General features: G+C 50.5%; 1 pseudogene; it reads right to left on the reverse strand.

Annotated features, from left to right (window-relative positions):
* Nucleotides 1–152: 152 nt before the first annotated feature.
* Nucleotides 153–18,166, reverse strand: LOC101343365 (tyrosine-protein phosphatase non-receptor type 11-like; annotated as a pseudogene).

Raw genomic sequence — 18,166 nt, forward strand, 5'->3', positions numbered from 1 at the left:
GAGGAAAGCGGTTTGGTCAGAATGTGGCGGCCACAGTGCACACTGCCCAGATCCTGGGCCTGGACCATGCCCACTGGGTTGGGGAACATGGAAGCCACCGGGGACAGTGGAGCCGGGGGAAACCAGATGGGCAGGCAGGATGGGGTAGGGTAGGAGCCTTCCTGTGCACAGGACCTTCTCACCTCTGACCACTCCAACCCCGGTGCTGCATTTTCACTGCCCACCAGACTCACCTGGTCTGGCCGCCACACCTCCAGCTCCCACACATAGTAGCCCCGGGCCTGATGCTCAGCCATATTTCGAACGCACACCCAGCCATGCTCCTGGCTGCAGCAAGGCTCTGGCCAGTACCGGAAGCACTTGTTCTGGTGGGGGGGGGGGGTTTCGAATCAGCCACACTGGCCAACCACCAGCATCCTTGTCTTGGAAGGCTCTTTGGCCAAGTTGGGAGGGCTGTTCTTCAACCAGCTAAGGGAGAAGCAGGCAGGGCCAGCCTCACCTGACTGCACTCTACCTCCTTGTCATGACGATGACGCACGTGTTCTCCTGGTGCACCATGGACCAGAAGGCGGCCATCAGGGTCTGCAGACAGCCCTGCATGGCGATGTACACCTTGCCGAGTGCCTGGACCAGCTTCTCCTCTGGGTCATTCTGAAAGGGGTGGGAGTCAACTGCCTGCTGTTTCCAGGGGGTAAAGTCCCAGGGGACAAATACACAGGACTCTATGCAAACTGTATGCAAAGCAGCCCTGCGGGGCTCAGGACCAGTGGTCAATCCAGATTCTCTGAGGTCCCCTTGGGGACCTGCCTTCCCTCCCCCAGGATGTCCGCTGTCCTCCAGGGCCCACACGTGGCCCCACGGACCCACTGTGTCCTGGAGGAACCCCAGGCGGGGTGACTCCAAGTGTGTGGCCAGCCTGTTAGATCTACGTGCCCACCCCCTTCGCATATCCACCCTGATGTAGCTGGCATTGATGTTGATGTAGTCGGCTCCAGGCAAGCTGTTGTCCATATCGTGGAGGGCCACATGGGTGGTGTCAACTGGGAGGGGGAAGGGGCCACTCAGGTCTCTGGGGAGAGAGAAGCTCATGCCCCTACACTGCCTTCTTGACACGGACCCCGTGGTGAGCAGAGATGGAGGAGAAAAGGGTCCCAGAGGTCTGGTGTGTGCAAGAGGGAGCCTCAGATACCAGTAGTGGGAAGCACACCTCTTCCCTCCTTCGTTTGCATGTCCTCCCCCAGCAGGCCCCCCCCCCCAGTGCGTTCTCCCTTCCCCTTTACATACCCCTTGCCCTCCCCCCAACAGGCCCTGCCCCAGGTCCTCACAGGGAAGAATGTTCTGGTAGCAATTCTTGGGCTTGTTCTCCAGCCACTGCCCCTCCTTCCGGGGATACAGGAGCAAGCATTCCCGCTGCTGGAGCATTTGGGGTGGCAGGGGTGGGGGGGTACTTCAGCCTGTGGCCCAGGCTCCTCTGCAGAAGCCCTTGAGCTCTCCCTCCCCTGACCTGACACCTCTTGGCTGGCCTTTGGCCCAGCAGTCCAGAGTCTTGGGCGGACAAGGAGGGGCAGCAGGCCAGGACAGCACCTCAAACTCCTCCCAGAAGCCCTACTTAGCCTTCTTGCTGGTGTCTGCAGCATTGGTGAGCTCTTGCACGCAACTCTCGATGCCTGCAGTGTGGATCCTGGTGGGCTTGAGGGACTGGCGAAAGGGAAACATGTCTGAGTGGGGCCAGCGTCCAGCCGGACCACCACACCTTCCCACTGGGCAGCCTGCCTGGTGCACAGCCCAGCCTCCTAGAAGCCCAGTGCCCTGTCTGTGGGGTGGATGCGGTCCTGGGTGCAAGGGGCTGGCACAGCGGGGGCCTGGAGATTGCTGCTCCCTCAACCCACCAGGCCAGGGTCTCCCCTCTCCGGAACTCCGGCCGACTTGAGCTACCTCTCCTTTGCTTCTTTCCTGGATAGGGCTGCGCCAGCATCCCTCAGCCCCCCAGGGGTGCAGCCCACTCTGGATCCAGGGTTTCTAGGGGGTACCTGCATGAGGTGCAGCACTGCTCCCAACTTCCCTGCCATGGGGTTCTTCTTGTAGTGCTCGATGAGGTCATGGAGGGTGTGGAACCGCTCCCAGCCTCCAACATTGCATGTCCCATGTGGCTGTGGGAGGACAGAGAGGGCTGGCCCCTGCAGTCCCCCCACCCCACACCAACACTGACCCCTTCTCCCCACTCCCCTGTACCCACCCCCTCCCTGCCACCCCTCTGTGCCCGCCCCCTGCCACCTGGAAGCAGATCAGGATGTGGGTGACCTGTGGCCAGCAGCCCAGCTCTAGCATGAGCATGGACAGCACGGAGTTCTCCCGGGGTGCTCTGGCTCTCCCGCACCAGTAAAGTGCGGGAGCGCCTCTTCTCCACCAGCACCTTCTCAGCCTCCTTGCCAGATAGGTGTCATGGTACCACCTGGTCCAGGGGGGATCACAGGTAAGGCTGGGAGGCCATGGCTTGACCAGGTGAAGTGGACCAGACTCCACCCAGACAGGTGGACAATCACACACAGACTAGCCATGGCTGGAGGCGGCCACCAGGGAGCAGCCAGTCCTCAGCAGGTGGCGCAGGGAGGCCTCCCCAGACCAGCCCTGCCGTGGCAGATGCCGCTCCCTGAATGGGGGAGCCTCCAGGCTCCAGTACAGATAGGAATACCAAGGCTGCCAGAGGAGCCAGCCCACCCCAGGTCACCAGCCAGGAGTGGACTGGCCTCAGGACTCCTGCTCCCTCTACACTCACCCCTGTGTCTGGCTTGGACATGGAGGAAGTAGACCCTAGAACTGGGGAGGGGCGGGGAGTGCAGGGCACACCTTCAGTTTTACTGCAGCTGTGCCAGGCCCGGGGTCCCCAAGCCTAACCACCAAGTGAGGTGGATGGGCAGATGATGGTGACAGGCCACGCGCAGCAGACCCTGCCCCTCGGTAACACACCCGCACACACATTGCAAGCACACAGGCACATGCACACTCGTGTACAAACACGTACACATGCAGACACATAAGACCATACACATAAGCACAGACACACGGACACGGACACACGTGCACAAACACACACAAGCACATGGCAAGCACACACGTGTGACATGTGACAGATGCCTGGCCAGGGCACCAGCTGCTCACACCTCTAATGTGGGGTCCTGGTAGCCCAGCGGGTGTGGGAGCTCAAAGAGGGCCCCGCTGTACTGTCAGAGCAGCACCCCCACACTGGCTCGTGCAGTGCTGCACCAGCTCGGCCAGGTCACAAACTTCTCACCATACAGATCGTAGTAGTCGCCCGTGTTCTGCATTTTAATGTGGGTCGCTTCCTCATGGCGCCTGGAAGGGCAAGGCCCATCATCACTCTCAGCTTCCTGAACGTTCCCTGGGCTTTTTCCTGCCCTGAGGTCTTGGCCGCTGCTGTTCCAGGAAGGCCCATCCCTTCCCTGGGCCTGTGGCCTGTAGCCCCTGCTCCTCTGACAGCCAGGACTGGGTCCTGTGGCTTGACTGTCCCTGGGCCTCGGGGCCGACTTTGCTTCCACTGACCTGGGAGGGGTGGTCTCCACAACCAGTTCTGCCTGGGGGTCTGGTTGGCTGGCTTCTCAGCAGACCACCTGCCCAAGGGCCCTCCAGACAACAGAGGAGAAGAACCCCAGGACAGCGCCCCCAGGTCCCCCAGGCTGGCTTGGGAAGCCCCAGGGAAGGAAATTTTGTTTCTCCAGGGTGAGGGCAGTCCATCCTGAGGGCTAACCTCAGTCTCAATTGCTGCCTCTAGTTCAGGAGAGAACCTGGAAAGATCTGGAGCTCTTTCGGGAGCCCCCACCTTGGGCCACTGCTTTTCCTCCCCATCCAGGGGAAATGGATCTGGCTGCTCACTCTGTTGGTTGCTGCCCTGCCCCCGCCCCCTCCTCCCCACACAGTGGCCCTTTCATGGGCTCCAGCCAGACGCCCAGTGGGCAGCAGCAGGCAACACCTCCAGGAGGTGGGGGGCACAATCAAGGCCACTGAGGCCCCTGTCCCCACCCCCAGGTCCCTCAAGGGCCTGGGCTGGTCCTGTTGACACCCCCACCTCGCTGAGCCCCTCCCTAGAGGCCCCTCTAAATTGTTCCCTCTTGCCCGCAGGCCCCCTCTTCTCCCCTGCAGCACCAAGCCCACCTAGGCTCTCTCCAGCCCCAGCCCTTCCCCAGAGGGAGGCTCTGCCTCAGGCCTCCTTGGCCCACCCAACTCACAGAGTGAGTTAGCCAGCGCTGCTCTTGCTGGGTGGTGCCAGGAAGCTGCAGTGCTGGCCCCTGGACGGGAACAGCTTCTCCACCTCCTCCCTGCTGATGTGGTGGAACCATCTGGAGCAGACTGGGACAGCACATCAGCACCTCAGGAAGGCCAGGTGACATGGGCAGCTGTGGGGACCTGAGTGGGAGCCCTGCCCAGTCCCCAGCTCCACCGTCATTTCAGGAGCAAACACCCACTGAGGCCCAGGGCACCTCGTCCATACAGACACCCCTCAACTCAAACCCTTGGTGCCTGCTCCCTCCATCTGCCCCTCCTCAGGGTCCCTAGCTGCTAGAGGCAGAGCTCAGGACAGGGCAGGTATCATCCGTGGTTCCCCTTTCATCTCACACCCCACAGCCCGTTCATCAGCAGACCCTGCGGGCTTCACTATCAGTGTTTCCCAAGCTCACCCTCCCAGTGCCCCCTCCCTGATCTCCCACAGGGCACCTGCCTCAGCAACAGAGACCCCTTGCTCAGACCCCCACCACACCCAGGACCACAGCATGACCCACAGGCCTGGTAGGCCTCGCATCCACCCTCAGTTCAGACCATTCTCCCCGGTCACGACTTTCCAGCACCAGCTCCTAGCACCATACCTCAGGTCCTTTGCACCAGCTATTCCCTGCTCAGAATGCCCCCTCTCCGTGTGGTCGGCTCTGGGATTTATTCAGGCCTCTGCTCTAAGGACCTCCCTAGGCCCCATCTGACAAAGAGCCCCCACCCCAATCTCTGTCACTCTCCATCCCCTCATTCTGCTTTATTTTTCTCTTTACTGATCACTGATTTGATGTAAACTGCGTGATTATAGGCCAGTCGTCCTCTCCCATCAGAGATTCAAGCTCCACAGGCAGAAACACCAGTGCACAGCTATATCCCAGGGACCAAAATAGTGCCCAGCAGTTACTTATCAGTGTTTAAATTATGAATGGAGGGGGGGTGGATGGAAGGTAGATGGGTGGGTAGATAGGTAGGCAGATGGACAGATGGGTAGGCAGGTGGGTGGATGGATGGGTGGGTGAATGAATAGGTAAGCAGGTGTATAGATGTGTGGGTAAGTAGATGGATAGATGAAAGGAGGGAGAGAGGGATGGATAGATGATGGATAGGTAAGGAGGTGTACAGATAGATGGATGGGTAGATGGATAGATGGGTGTGCGAATGGGTGAATAGGTAAGCAGGTGTACAGATGGGTGCGTAAGTGAGTGGGTGGGTGGATGGATGGATTGCAGCTGTGGACAGGTGGGCAGGGCTGGCAAGGCTCAGTCAGGAAGGTCTCGAATGCCACGTTGAGGAGCTCACTCTATTCTGCTGGCTGTGGGGTCTGACAGAGATGGAGGAGGATGTTGGTGAAGGACTGGAGAGGAGGGGCTTGAGGCAGATGGCATCCCTTTTCCCTTCCCGTGGGGAAAAGACTCCCTCCCCCAAACCACCTCCCTGGGACATATGGGGGCACAGCCCCAGGCTCCGGATGGGCAGTGAGAGAGGTGTCTCACCAGGGCTGCTCAGAAGCCCAGGAAACAAGAGATGAGGAAATAGGAGACCACCTGCAGGGCTGCTGAGAGCCAGGGGCTCACGCAGGACAGGAACAGGCCTGACCCTGAGTCCCAGGTCCTCTGTCAGGCTGGGGACCCTCTCCAGGACCGCATGAGAATCCCCTTCCCCAACTTGTGTCCTGTGCATCTGCCTTTCTCCATGACCCCTACCCACTGCCAGCCAGGAGATGCCAACAAGGTCCCAGAGCCTTCCTGGCTGTTCTGCCCAGTGATCATCTGTGATGTTTAAGGGTGTGTGTCAACTTGACTGGACCATGATTCTCAGTGGCTTGGCAGTTACGATGTAGTTTGGCAGCTGTGTACCAATGCGATCACCTCCATAATGAGATCTGATACAATGTGATCACCTCCATGATGAGATCTGTTGTGAGCAGCCAATCAGTTGAAAGGGAATTTCCTTGGGGTGTGGCCTGCATCAAATATAAGTGCACTTTCTGGCAAGGCTCACTGACTTTTGCTTGCTCTGGATCCTGCAGCTGGCTCCTGTTCATCTGACCTTTGGTTCTTGGGACTTGAGCTAGCAGATTACCTGCTGTCTTACCTGCCAATCTTGGGATTTGTTGGCCTCTGCAGCCTGTGAGCCAGAGGCCTGCTGTGTGACTTTCTGATCTTGGGTTCGTCAGCACCTGTGGCAACAGGAGTCAGGAGAAGCCTCCAGCCTAACCTACAACTTGGGACTATCCAGTCTATACAACCTTGTGAGCCACTTCCTTGACGTAAATCTCTCTTTATACATATTTATGCACTGCACTGGCTTTGCTTCTCTAGAGAATACAGCCTAAGACATTTGGTACCGAGAGTGGTTCTATAGAAACAAAATTTTAAGGATGAGGTTTCTAAATTGGTTCTCAAGTCTGGTTAGTCTTGAAGATGTTGATGGCTCTGCTTCCAGTAGTAAAGAGGGCACTGCTAATCCATGGAGTGAGGTGGCAATACAAATACATGAAATGTCACCACCAATAGATCGGGTATTGATGAGGCTCTAGGTGATTGCACGTTTGATACGTTTCTACAATTTTTTTAGAATGAGAAACGTAATGAAACTGGTTGGTTGGTTCTACTTTCACTAGACAAAGTGGTGAAAGAAAGATATGAGTTCAGGGCTTCAGAGTCATAGCTCAAGCACTGCATAAAAGACCTTCAAGTTTCCACCTGTGTCTTGAAAGAAAGCCTTATTTCTTGTAGCAACAGAGGTGATATTGCCAAAAACCAAACCCAGAGTCTTATTGTAAGAGTGGCTGAATTACAACGCCAACTCAATTGCCAATCTCCAGAGGTGTCTGAAATTAAAGTGAGGGTATTGATTGGGAAGAAATGGGATCCTGAAACTTGGGATGGGGACATATGTGCAGATAATCAGGAAGCTGGGGACAATGAGCCCCTAATATTCCTTTGAATCACTCCTGCCAATAGAACCAGCCCTCTCACTCCCATCTGAAGAGATTACTCCATCTTTGTCTGCTAAGCCACTCTCCCCTGTAAAACTATTAGCACCTCCATTTCCATCTGATGAGATCAACCCAGGTGTTTCTGAGGAGCCTTTGTCTGAGTCACCCCCTGGAGAAGCAATCATGTGATTGCCTGGGGCATCACATGAGGGAGATGCCTTACAAGAAGTTGCTGAATGTCCTCAGAACACATCTCCACCACCCATTTTGGCTTCTAGACCTATAATCAGGCTTAAGTCCCGGTGAGCCCCAAAAGGTGAAGTATAAAGTGTGATACAGGAGGAGGTACACTGCACTCTAAAAGAACTGCTTGACTTTTGAATATGTACAAACAGAAACCTGGGAAATGTGTGAGAATGGCTGTTTAGGATCTGGTATAATGGTGCAAGGAACATAAAGTTGAATCAGTCTGAGTTTATTGATATGGGCCCACGAAGCACAGATTGTTCATTCAATGTTTCAGCTCAAGAGGTTAGGAAAGGATCTAATAGTTTATTTGGTTCACGAAGCATGGATTACACAGTGGCCTACACTAAATCAAGTTGAAGTACCAGACCCGCCTTGGTATACTGTAGAAGGTATCCAAAGGCTTAGGGAAATTGGCATGTTAGAGTGGATTTATCAGGTTAGACCCACAGACCCACATATGGAGTGCCCAGAGGACACACCTTTTACCACAGTGGTGATGAACAAATTTGTGAAAGGAGCACCAGCATCCTTGAAAACTTCTGTGATAGCTATTTTATGTAAGTCATATTTGGCAGTGGGAACTGCCCTAACTGAATTAAGACACCTAACTACAATGGGGTTGATTGGACCCCGTGGTGGTAGGGGCCAAATGGCGGCACTCAATCAACAAAGACAAGGTGGGAGGGTTACTGTAATGGACAGTGGAGTCAAAGCAGTAATCAGACTAATCTGACTCATATGGACTTATGGCGTTGGCTACTTAGTCATGATGTCCCTAGGAATGAAATAGATAGGAAATCTACTATTTACTTGATCTGTACAAGAGGATGAATTCTAGGTCAAGTGAACAGAAGTCTAACTTGAATCACCAGAACAGAGAGTCACAGCCCCTCAATTAATTCCCGGACTTCAGTGACTTTAAAGACCCATGACCCACTGAATGAAGGGGAAACCAGGTCTCCTTGAGGAAGGACTCCAATACACTGCCAAGAATTTATACTGTTAATCTTTCTCCCATCCTTCCCCAAAGGGATTTACGACCTTTTGTGAGAGTGACTGTTCACTGAGGAAAAGGAAATAAACAAACTTTTCAGGGATTATTGGATACTGGTTCTGAACTGACACTAATTCCAGGAGACTGAAAATGTCACTGTGGCCCACCAGTCAGAGTGGGGGCATATGGAGGTCAGGTTATTAATGAAGCTGTAGCTAAGGTTCGGCTCTCAGTGGGTCCAGTGTATCCCCAAACCTCTGGACACTTGGTGGAGCTAGGCTCTCAACCCATGGGAGCGAGAGAGCTGAATGCCTTCAGGCAGGAGGCTTGCAGGCACAGTGGGGTGCCTCTAGGCACTTGGCAGTGGCGCTAAAGAGCTTTTTAACACTTGCTGGAGCATAGCAGAGGTCAGGCCAAGGGCCAGGGAGAGGCCTGCCTGTGGGCATGGCTAAGACGAGGCTGTCCTGATCAAAGAACTGTATCCTGAGTTGTTTCTGATCCTGATCCTGAATTGTTCCCTGATACTTCCTAATAAATCACTTAACTGTAAGTACGGTTCTTGAGTTCTGTGAGACATTGCAGGGAATTACTGAACCCAAAGACAATAGGGAGAGTACTGAGAGGAGTAGTTGATGTTAGAGATGATGGAGTGGTACAGCAGTTTGGAAAAGTTGAACATTTGGGACATCTTTAACCTCCACCTCATAGGAACCAGCTTTGTGTTGATACTTATAAAAGCAATTATTCATTTAGGGAGCTTCCATGGTCCAAGGGTAAAAATTTGTCCCAGGTTGGGGGGCACTGGATGGGGGACACCCATGGTCCAGGGGGATGAGCTTGACCAAGATTGAGGGGCACTAGAACGAGAAGCTGACAGTCCAGGGGACGAGCTTGTCCAAGGTTTGGGGCACCGGAATGGGGAGCTCCCACAGTCCAGAGGGACAAGCTTGTCCAAGATTGGGGGGCATTGGAATGGGGAGCTCCCATCTGGGGATGAGCTTGTCCCAGATAGGGGGGTACCTAACACACCCCTCCTGTGATCATTAACATTGTATGTCAACTTGGCTGGGCCATGATTCTCAGGGGTTTGGCAGTTATGATGTAGAATGGCAGTCATAAAATAATGTTATTACCTCCATGATGGGATCTGCTATGAGTAGACAATCAGTTGAAAGGGAGTTTCCTTGGGGGTGTGGCCTGCATCCAGTAGAGATGGACTTTCTGGCAAGGCTTGTGGGCTTTTGCTCACTCTGGATCCTGCAGCTGGCTCCTGTTCATCTGACCTCCAGTTCTTGGGACTTGAGCTAGCAGCTTATCTGCTGTCTTGCCTGCCGATCTTGGGATTCGTCAGTCTTTGCAGCTGTGAGCCAGAGACCTGCTGTCTGACCTGCCAATCTTGAGTTCACCAGCCACTGCAGCTATGTGAATCAGGAGAACCCTCCGGACTGACCCATGGACTTGGGACTTTGTAGCCTCTACAACCGCAGGAGACACTTCCTTGATATAAATCTGTAGAGAACCCAGCCAGAGACAGTACTTGAATGAAAACCATTTATACCACCCAGGGACCTTTGAAGTGTGAGTAGTTCCTAGTTAATGAGAGTATGTAAATTTGACTCAGTACCTGGAGAGACTTTTAAACTACAAGCGGAAGAATTTTAGGTCAGGTGAACAGCAGTCTAACTCGAATTGCCAGAATAGAGAGTCATGGCCCCTCAATCAGTTCCCAGACTTAAGCGAGTTTACAGACCCACAACCCCTTGAATGAAGGGGAAGCTGGGTCCCCATAAGAAAAGACTCTAATACACTGCCAAAAATTTATACTGTTAATCTTTCTCCCACCCTTCCCTAAAGGGATCTACAGCCTTTTTTGAGAGTGATTGTTCATTGAGGAAAAGGAAATAATCAGACTTTTTGGAGATTACTGGATACTGGCTCTAAACTGACACTAATTCCAGGAGACCCAAAACATCACTGTGGCCCACCAGAGTGGGGGCATATGGAGGAAAGGTTATTAATGGAGTCTTAGCTCATGTCTGTCTCACAGTAAGTCCAGTGGGTCCCCAAACCCATCCTGTAGTGATTTCCCCAGTTCCAGATTGCATAGTTGGAACAGATATACTCAGCAACTGGTGGAACCCCTACACTGGATCCCTGACAAGTGGTGTAAGGGTTATTATGATAGGAAAAGCCAGGTGGAAGCCATTAGAACTGCCCCTACTCAGGAAAATAGTCAACCAAAAGCAACACCACATTCCTGGAGGGTTTGCAGAGATTATTGCCACCATTAAGGACTTGAAGGATGTGGGGGTGGTGATTCCCACCACATCTCCATTCAACTCACATATCTGGCCTGTGCAAAAAACAGATGGACCTTGAAGAATAACAGTGGATTATCAAAAACTTAACCAGGTGGTAACTCCAACTGCAGCTGTTGTTCCAGATGTGGTTTCATTGTTTGAGCAAATTAATACATTGCCTGGTGCCTGGTATGCAGCTATTGATCTGGCTAATGCCTTTTTCTCCATACCTGTTTCAAAAGACCACCAGAAGCAGTTTGACTTCATCTGGCAAGGCCAGCAATACACCTTCACTGTCTTACCTCAGAGGTATATCAACTCTCCAGCCCTATGTCATAATTTAGTCTGCAGGGACCTTCATTGCCTTTTCTTTCCACAATATGTCATCATTACATTGATGACATTATGCTGATTGGACCTAGTAAGGAAGAAATATCAATGATTCTAGACTTATTGTTAAGACATTTTCATACTAGAGGGTGAGAGATTAACCCAACAAAAATTTAGGTGCCTTCCACCTCAGTAAAATTTCTAGGAGTCCAGTGGTGTGGGGTGTTGTGATCATTAAGGTTGTGTGTCAACTTGGCTGGGCCATGATTCTCAGTGGTTTGGCAGTTATGATGTAGTTTGGCAGTCGTATGATGATGTGATCACTTCCCTGATGAGATCTGATATAACACGACCACCTCCATGATGGGATCTGCTGTGAGTAGCCAATCAGTTGAAAGGGAGTTTCCTTGGGGGTGTGGCCTGCCTTGAATATAAGTGGACTCTCTGGCAAGGCTCTCAGGCTTTTGCTCGCTCTGGATCCTGCATCTGGCTCCTGTTCATCTGACCTCTGGTTCTTGGGACTTGAGCTAGCAGCTCACCTGCAGTCTTGCCTGCCAATCTTGGGATTCATCGATCTTTGCAGCTTGTGAGCAAGAGCCCTTCCATCTGACATGCCAATTTGTGTTCTCCAGCCCCTGTGGCTATGTGAATCAGGAGAAGCTTCCAGCTTGACCTACAAATTTGGGATGTTCCAGCCTCTACAACCACATGAGCCATTTCCTTGACATAAATCTCTTTATATAGATATTTATACACTTTACTGGTTTTGCTTCTCTAGAGAACCCAGCCTAAGACAGGCATGTTAAGATATTCCTTCTAAAGTGAAGAATAAGTTGTTGCATCTGGCTCCTAAAACTAAAAATGACACACAATGCCTGGTGGACCTCTTTGGATTTCGGAGGCTACATATGCCTCATTTGGTTGTGTTTCTCCAGTCTATTTATCAAGTGACTTGAACAGCTACTAGTTTTGAGTGGGACCCAAAACAAGAGAAGGCTCTGCAACAGGTTCAGGCTGCTGTGCAAGCTGCTCTGCCACTTGGGCCATATGATCCAGCTGATCCAATGGTGGCTGAAACATCAGTGGTACATAAAGATGCTATTTGGAGTCTCTATCAGGCCCCTATTGGTGAATCACAGTGCAGACCATTAGGATTTTGGAGCAAAGCCCTGCCATCCTCTGCAGATAACTACTGTCCTTTTGAGAAACAGCTTTTGGCTTGTTACTGGGCCTTAGTAGAGACTGAATGCTTAATCATGGGCCACTAAATCACCATGCAGCCTGACTGCCCATCACGAACTGGGTGTTGTCTGACCCACAGAGTCATAAACTCAGATGTGCACCACAGCACTCCATCATTAAATGGAAGTGGTATATACGAGATCAGGCCCAAGCAGGACCTGAAGGCACAAATAAGTTGCATGAGTAAGTGGCCCAAATGCCTATGATTTCCACTCTTGTCACATTATCTGCCCTCTCCCAGACTGCACCTAAGGTCTCATGGGGAGTTCCTTATGATCAGTTGACTGAGGAAGAGAAAACTCGTGCTTGGTTTTCAGATGGTTCTGCATGATACGCAGGCATCACTCAAAAGTGGACAGCACAGCACTGCAGCCCCTTTCTAGGACCTTCCTGAGAACAGTGGTGAAGGGAAATTCTCCCAATGGGCAGAACTCCTAACAGTGCACCTGGTTGTTCACTTTGGTTGGAAGGGGAAATGGCCAGATATATTATTGTATACTGATTCATGGGCTGTGGCCAATGATTTAGCTGGATGGTCAGGGACTTGGAAGGAACATGACTGGAAAATTGGAGACAAGGAGGTATGGGGAAGAGGTATGTGGATACATCTCTGTGAATGCACCAAAGAGAAGTTATTTGTGTCTTATGTGAATGCTCACCAAAGGGTGACCTCAGCAGAGGAGGATTTTAACAATCAGGTGGATAGGATGACATATTCTGTGGAAATCAATCATCCTCTTTCCCTAGCCACTCCCATCATTGCCCAATAAGCTCATTAACAAAGTGGCCATGGTGATAGGGATGGAGGTTATGCATGGGCTCAGCAACATGGACTTCCACTCACCAAAGTTGACTTGGCAACAGCCACTGTTGAGTGCCCAATCTACCAGCAGCAGAGACCAACACCGAGTCCCGGATATGGCATCATTCCTCAAGGTGATCAGCTAGCAACCTGGTGGCAGGTTGATTACATTGAACCACTTCCATCATGAAAAGGACAGCATTTTATTCTTACTGGAATACTTATTCTGGATATGGATTTGCCTCCCTTGCACACAATGCTTCTGCCAAAACTACCATTCGTGGACTTACAGAATTTTTTAACCCACCATCATGGTATCCCACATAGCATCACCTTGGATCAAAGGACTCACTTCACAACAAATGAAATGGGGTAATGGACCCATATTCATAGAATTCACTGGTCTTGCCATGTTCCCACGTGTCTGTCAGTTTGTCGTACTGTGGGGGTTTGCATGTTGCTGTGATGCTGGAAGCTATGCCACTGGTATTCAAATACTAGCAGGGTCACCCATGATGGACAGGTTTCAGCTGAGCTTCCAGACTAAGACAGACTAGGAAGAAGGACTCAACGTTCTACTTCTGAAAAGAATTAGCCAGTGAAAACTTTATGAATAGCAGTGGAACATTGTCTGATATGGTGTCGGAAGATGAGCCCCTCAGGTTGGAAGGCGTTCAAAATACAACTAGGAAAGAGCTGCCTCCTCAAAGTAAAGCCAACCTAGAATGTACAAAGTATGAATCTAGGAAAATTGGACATCATCAAAAATGAAGTGGAATGCATAAACATCGATATCCTAGACATTAGCAAGCTGAAATGGACTGGTACTGGGCGTTTTGAATCGGACTATGGTCTACTATGCCGGGAATGACAACTTGAAGAGAAATGGCATTGCATTTATCGTCACAAAGAACATTTCAAGATTTATCCTGAAGTACAACACTGTGACTGATAGGGTAATATCCATATGCCTACAAGGAAGACCAGTTAACAAGACTATTATTCAAATTTACGCACCAACCGCTAAGGCCAAAGATGAAGAAATTGAAGATTTTTACCAACTTCTGCAGTCTGAAATTGATCGAATGTGCAATCGGGCTGCATTGATAATTACTGGTGATTGGAATGCCAAACTTGGAAACAAAGAAGAAGGATCAGTAGTTGGAAAATATGGCCTTGATGACAGAAATGATGCTGTAAATCACATGATAGAATTTTGCAAGACCATTGACTTCTTCACTGCAAATAACTTTTTTCACCAACATAAACGGCGACTATACACATGGACCTCGCCAAATGGAATACACAGGAATCAAATCGACTGTATCTGTGGAAAGAGATGATAGGAAAGCTCAATATCATCAGTTAAAACAAGGCCAGGGGCTGACTGTAGAAAAGACCATCAATTGCTCATATGCAAGTTCAAGTTGAAACTGAAGAAAATTAGAACACAAGAGCCAAAGTACAACCTTGTGTATATCTGAATTTAGAGACCATCTCAAGAATAGATTTGACGCATTGAGCACTAATGACCGAAGACCAGACGTGTTGTGGAATGACATCAAGGACATCATATATGAAGAAAGTGAAAGATCATTAAAAAGACAGGAAAGAAAGAAAAGACCAAAATCGATATCAGAAGAGACTCTGAAAGTTGCTCTTGAATGCAGAGTAGCTAAAGCCATAGGAAGAAATGATGAAATAAAGAGCTGAACAGATTTCAAAGGGCAGCTCAAGAAGGCAAAGTATTATAATGAAATGTGCAAAGACCTGGAGATAGAAAGTCAAAAGGGAAGAACACGCTCAACATTTCTCAAGCTGAAAGAACTGAAGAAAAAAATTCAAGCCTCAAGTTGCAACACTGAAGGATTCTACGGGGAAAATATTAAATGATGCAAGAAGCATCAAAAGAAGATGGAAGGAATACACAGAGTCACTATACCAAAAAGAATTGGTCAACGTTCAACCATTTCAGGCAGTAGCATATGATCAGGAACTGATGGTACTGAAAGAAGAAGTCCAAGCTGCACTGAAGCCATTGGCAAAAAACAAGGCTCTAGGAATTGACAGAATACTAACTGAGATGTTTCAACAAACGGATGCAGCCCTGGAAGTGCTTACTCATCTATGCCAAGAAATTTGGAAGACGGCTACCTGGCCAACTGGCTGGAAGAGATTCATATTTGTACCCATTTCAAAGAAAGGTGATCCAAAAGAATGCAGAAATTATCGAACAATATTATTAATACCACACACAAATAAAATTTTGCGAAGATCATTCAAAAGCAGTTGTAGCAGTACATCAACAGGGAACTGCCAGAAATTCAAGCAGGATTCAGAAGAGGACGTGGAACCAGGGATATCATTGCTGATGTCAGATGGATCCTGGCTAAAAGCAGAGAATACCAGAAACATATTTACCTGTGTTTTACTGACTATGCAAAGGCATTTGACTGTGTGGATCATAACAAATTATGCATAATATTGCGAAGAAGGGGAATTCCAGAATACTTACTTGTACCCATGAGGAATCTGTAGTTAGACCAAGAGGCAGTCGTTCGAACAAAACAAGGGGATACTGCGTGGTTTAAAATCAGGAAGGGTGTGCATCAGGGTTGTATCCTTTCACCATACTTATTCAATCTGTATGTTGAACAAATAATCTGAGACACTGGACTGTATTAAGAAGAACGTGGCATCAGGATTGAAGGAAGACTCTTTAACAACCTGCGATATGCAGATGACACAACCTTGCTTGCTGAAAGTGAAGAGAATTTGGAGCACTTACTGATGAAGATCAAGACCACACAGCCTTCAGTATGGATTACACCTCAACATAAAGAAAAAAAAATCCTCACAACTGGACCAATAAGCAACATCATGATAAATAGGGAAAATACTGAAGTTGTCAAGGATCTTGTTTTACTTGGATGCACAATCAATTCCCTTGGAAGCAGCAGTCAAGAAATCAAACGACACATTGTATTGGGCAAATCTGCTGCAAAAGATCTCTTAAAGTATTAAAAAGCAAAAATGTCACTTTAAGGACTAAGGTGCACCTGACTCAAGCCATGGTATTTTCAATCATCTCATCTGCATGTCTTGGAAGAAGTACAGCCAGAATGCTCCTTAGAAGTAAGCATGGCAAGACTATGTCTCAAATATTTTGGACATGTTATCAGGAGAGATCGGTCCCTGGAGAAGGACATAATGTTTGGTAAAGTAAAGGGTCAGTGAAAAAGAGAAAGATCCTCAACAAAATGGATTGACATAGTGGCTGCAACAATGGGCTCAAGCATAACAGCGATTGTGAGGATGGTGCAGGACCAGGCAGTGTTTTGTTCTGTTGTACACACGGTTGTCACGAGTTGGAACCAACTCAACAGCACCTAACAGCAACAACAACACATGCATGTGAAAGCTGGACAATGAATAAAGAAGACCGAAGAACCGATGCCTTTGAACTATGGTGTTGGCGAAGAATGTTGAATATACCATGGACTTCTAGAAGAATGAACAAATCTGTCTTGGAAGAAATACAGCCAGAATACTCCTTAGAAGCAAGGATGGCAAGATTTCATCTCACATACTTTGGACATGTTATCAGGAGGGACCAGTCCCTGGAGAAGGGCATCGTGTTTGGTAAAGTAGAGGGTCAGGGAAAGAGAGGAAGACCCTCAACGAGAGATGGACTGACAAAGCAGTGCAACAAAGGGCTCATGCATAACAACTATTGTGAGGATGGGGCGGGACCAGGCAGGGTTTCGTTCTGTTGTACAGGGTCACTGTGAGTCGGAACCCACTCGACGGCACCTAACAACAAAAACATAGGGTCACTATGAGTTGGAACCGACTCGATGGCAATGGGTTTGGTCCTTTTTTTTTTTTGGCTTGGGGACCCCAGAGCCCAGGCAGTGCCCCTTCCTATCTCCTTGCCTGGGACCTGGTGGTCGTTCTCCAGCGCCACCATCACCCCCATGCCCCTTGGACACAGACAGCCCCCAACCAGGGTCCACCCTGACTAGACAGAATCACATTAACCAGAGACATGTCTTTCATCTCAACCTCTGGCACAGAGGGGACCTGAAGGTGCTCAGCAGGCCCAGCTCCCCCCCTCCGCACACACAACAGGACCAGTATCAGAGCATCAAACCACAGAGCCTGGGTGGAGACTGTGCCCAGCCTGGAGGTAGTGGTACTGGCAGTGGCTGCTGTTGACCCACAAACCACAGAGCCTGGAGGCAGCGGGAAGGGGACACTGGCTGGGGACTGGGATTCCGTTGGGCCTGCCCAGGCCTGATGGGCTGGAGGCAGGGTCCAGGGGCAGGGCCAGCCAGATGGTCATCACAGGGTGGGGCTCAGGGTTGAGGATCAGGCTAGTTCAGTTGAGGCTTTCCCAGCAAGTAGCTCGGCCCAAGGGCCAGGGACACAGACAAATGACAGTGACTCTCCCTCCCTGAGCACCAACAGCACTGGCAATTAGCCAGGGGACAGATAAGAGTGAGACTGGAAGGGAGCCCCAAGGGGTCAAGTCCATTGGGCCCCACCCTGTGATGTAGACCCTCCAGCTGGTTTAAGGGCTTGGAGGGTGACATGTTCTTAGAGATAAACCCACTTCCACCTTTCAAGAGAGGGTGAGGGGCCATGACACTTCAGGGGGGCCGCTCAGCCAGGTTGTTTCCCTATCCCCACCTCACCCCATGCCTCCCCTAGGGATCCTGGACCCTAACCTTACAAGCGCTACAGGACGGCTGGTGGGAGGTGGGACGGGGTCTCTCTGCGTTGGGCTAAGGTCCTTGAGCTTGGGCAGGGAGGTGCCAGATGGGCCCCACAGATCAGACCCTGTCCAGTCCCGCCTTGGCCTGGGGAAGGTCACTCTGGGCCTCAGTCATAGGGCGACCCCTCCTATGACCTCTACGAGACTGGGATCCCAGAGGAGGGGGCTCTGGGTAATGGGCTGGGCTCCTGGACTTGGTGGCGTGTGGTTGACACCTGTGCGGCTCCCCGATGACAGCCATGTACAT

Source organism: Trichechus manatus, unplaced genomic scaffold, assembly GCF_000243295.1.
Source record: "Trichechus manatus latirostris isolate Lorelei unplaced genomic scaffold, TriManLat1.0 scaffold00122, whole genome shotgun sequence".
Lineage (NCBI taxonomy): Eukaryota > Metazoa > Chordata > Mammalia > Sirenia > Trichechidae > Trichechus > Trichechus manatus.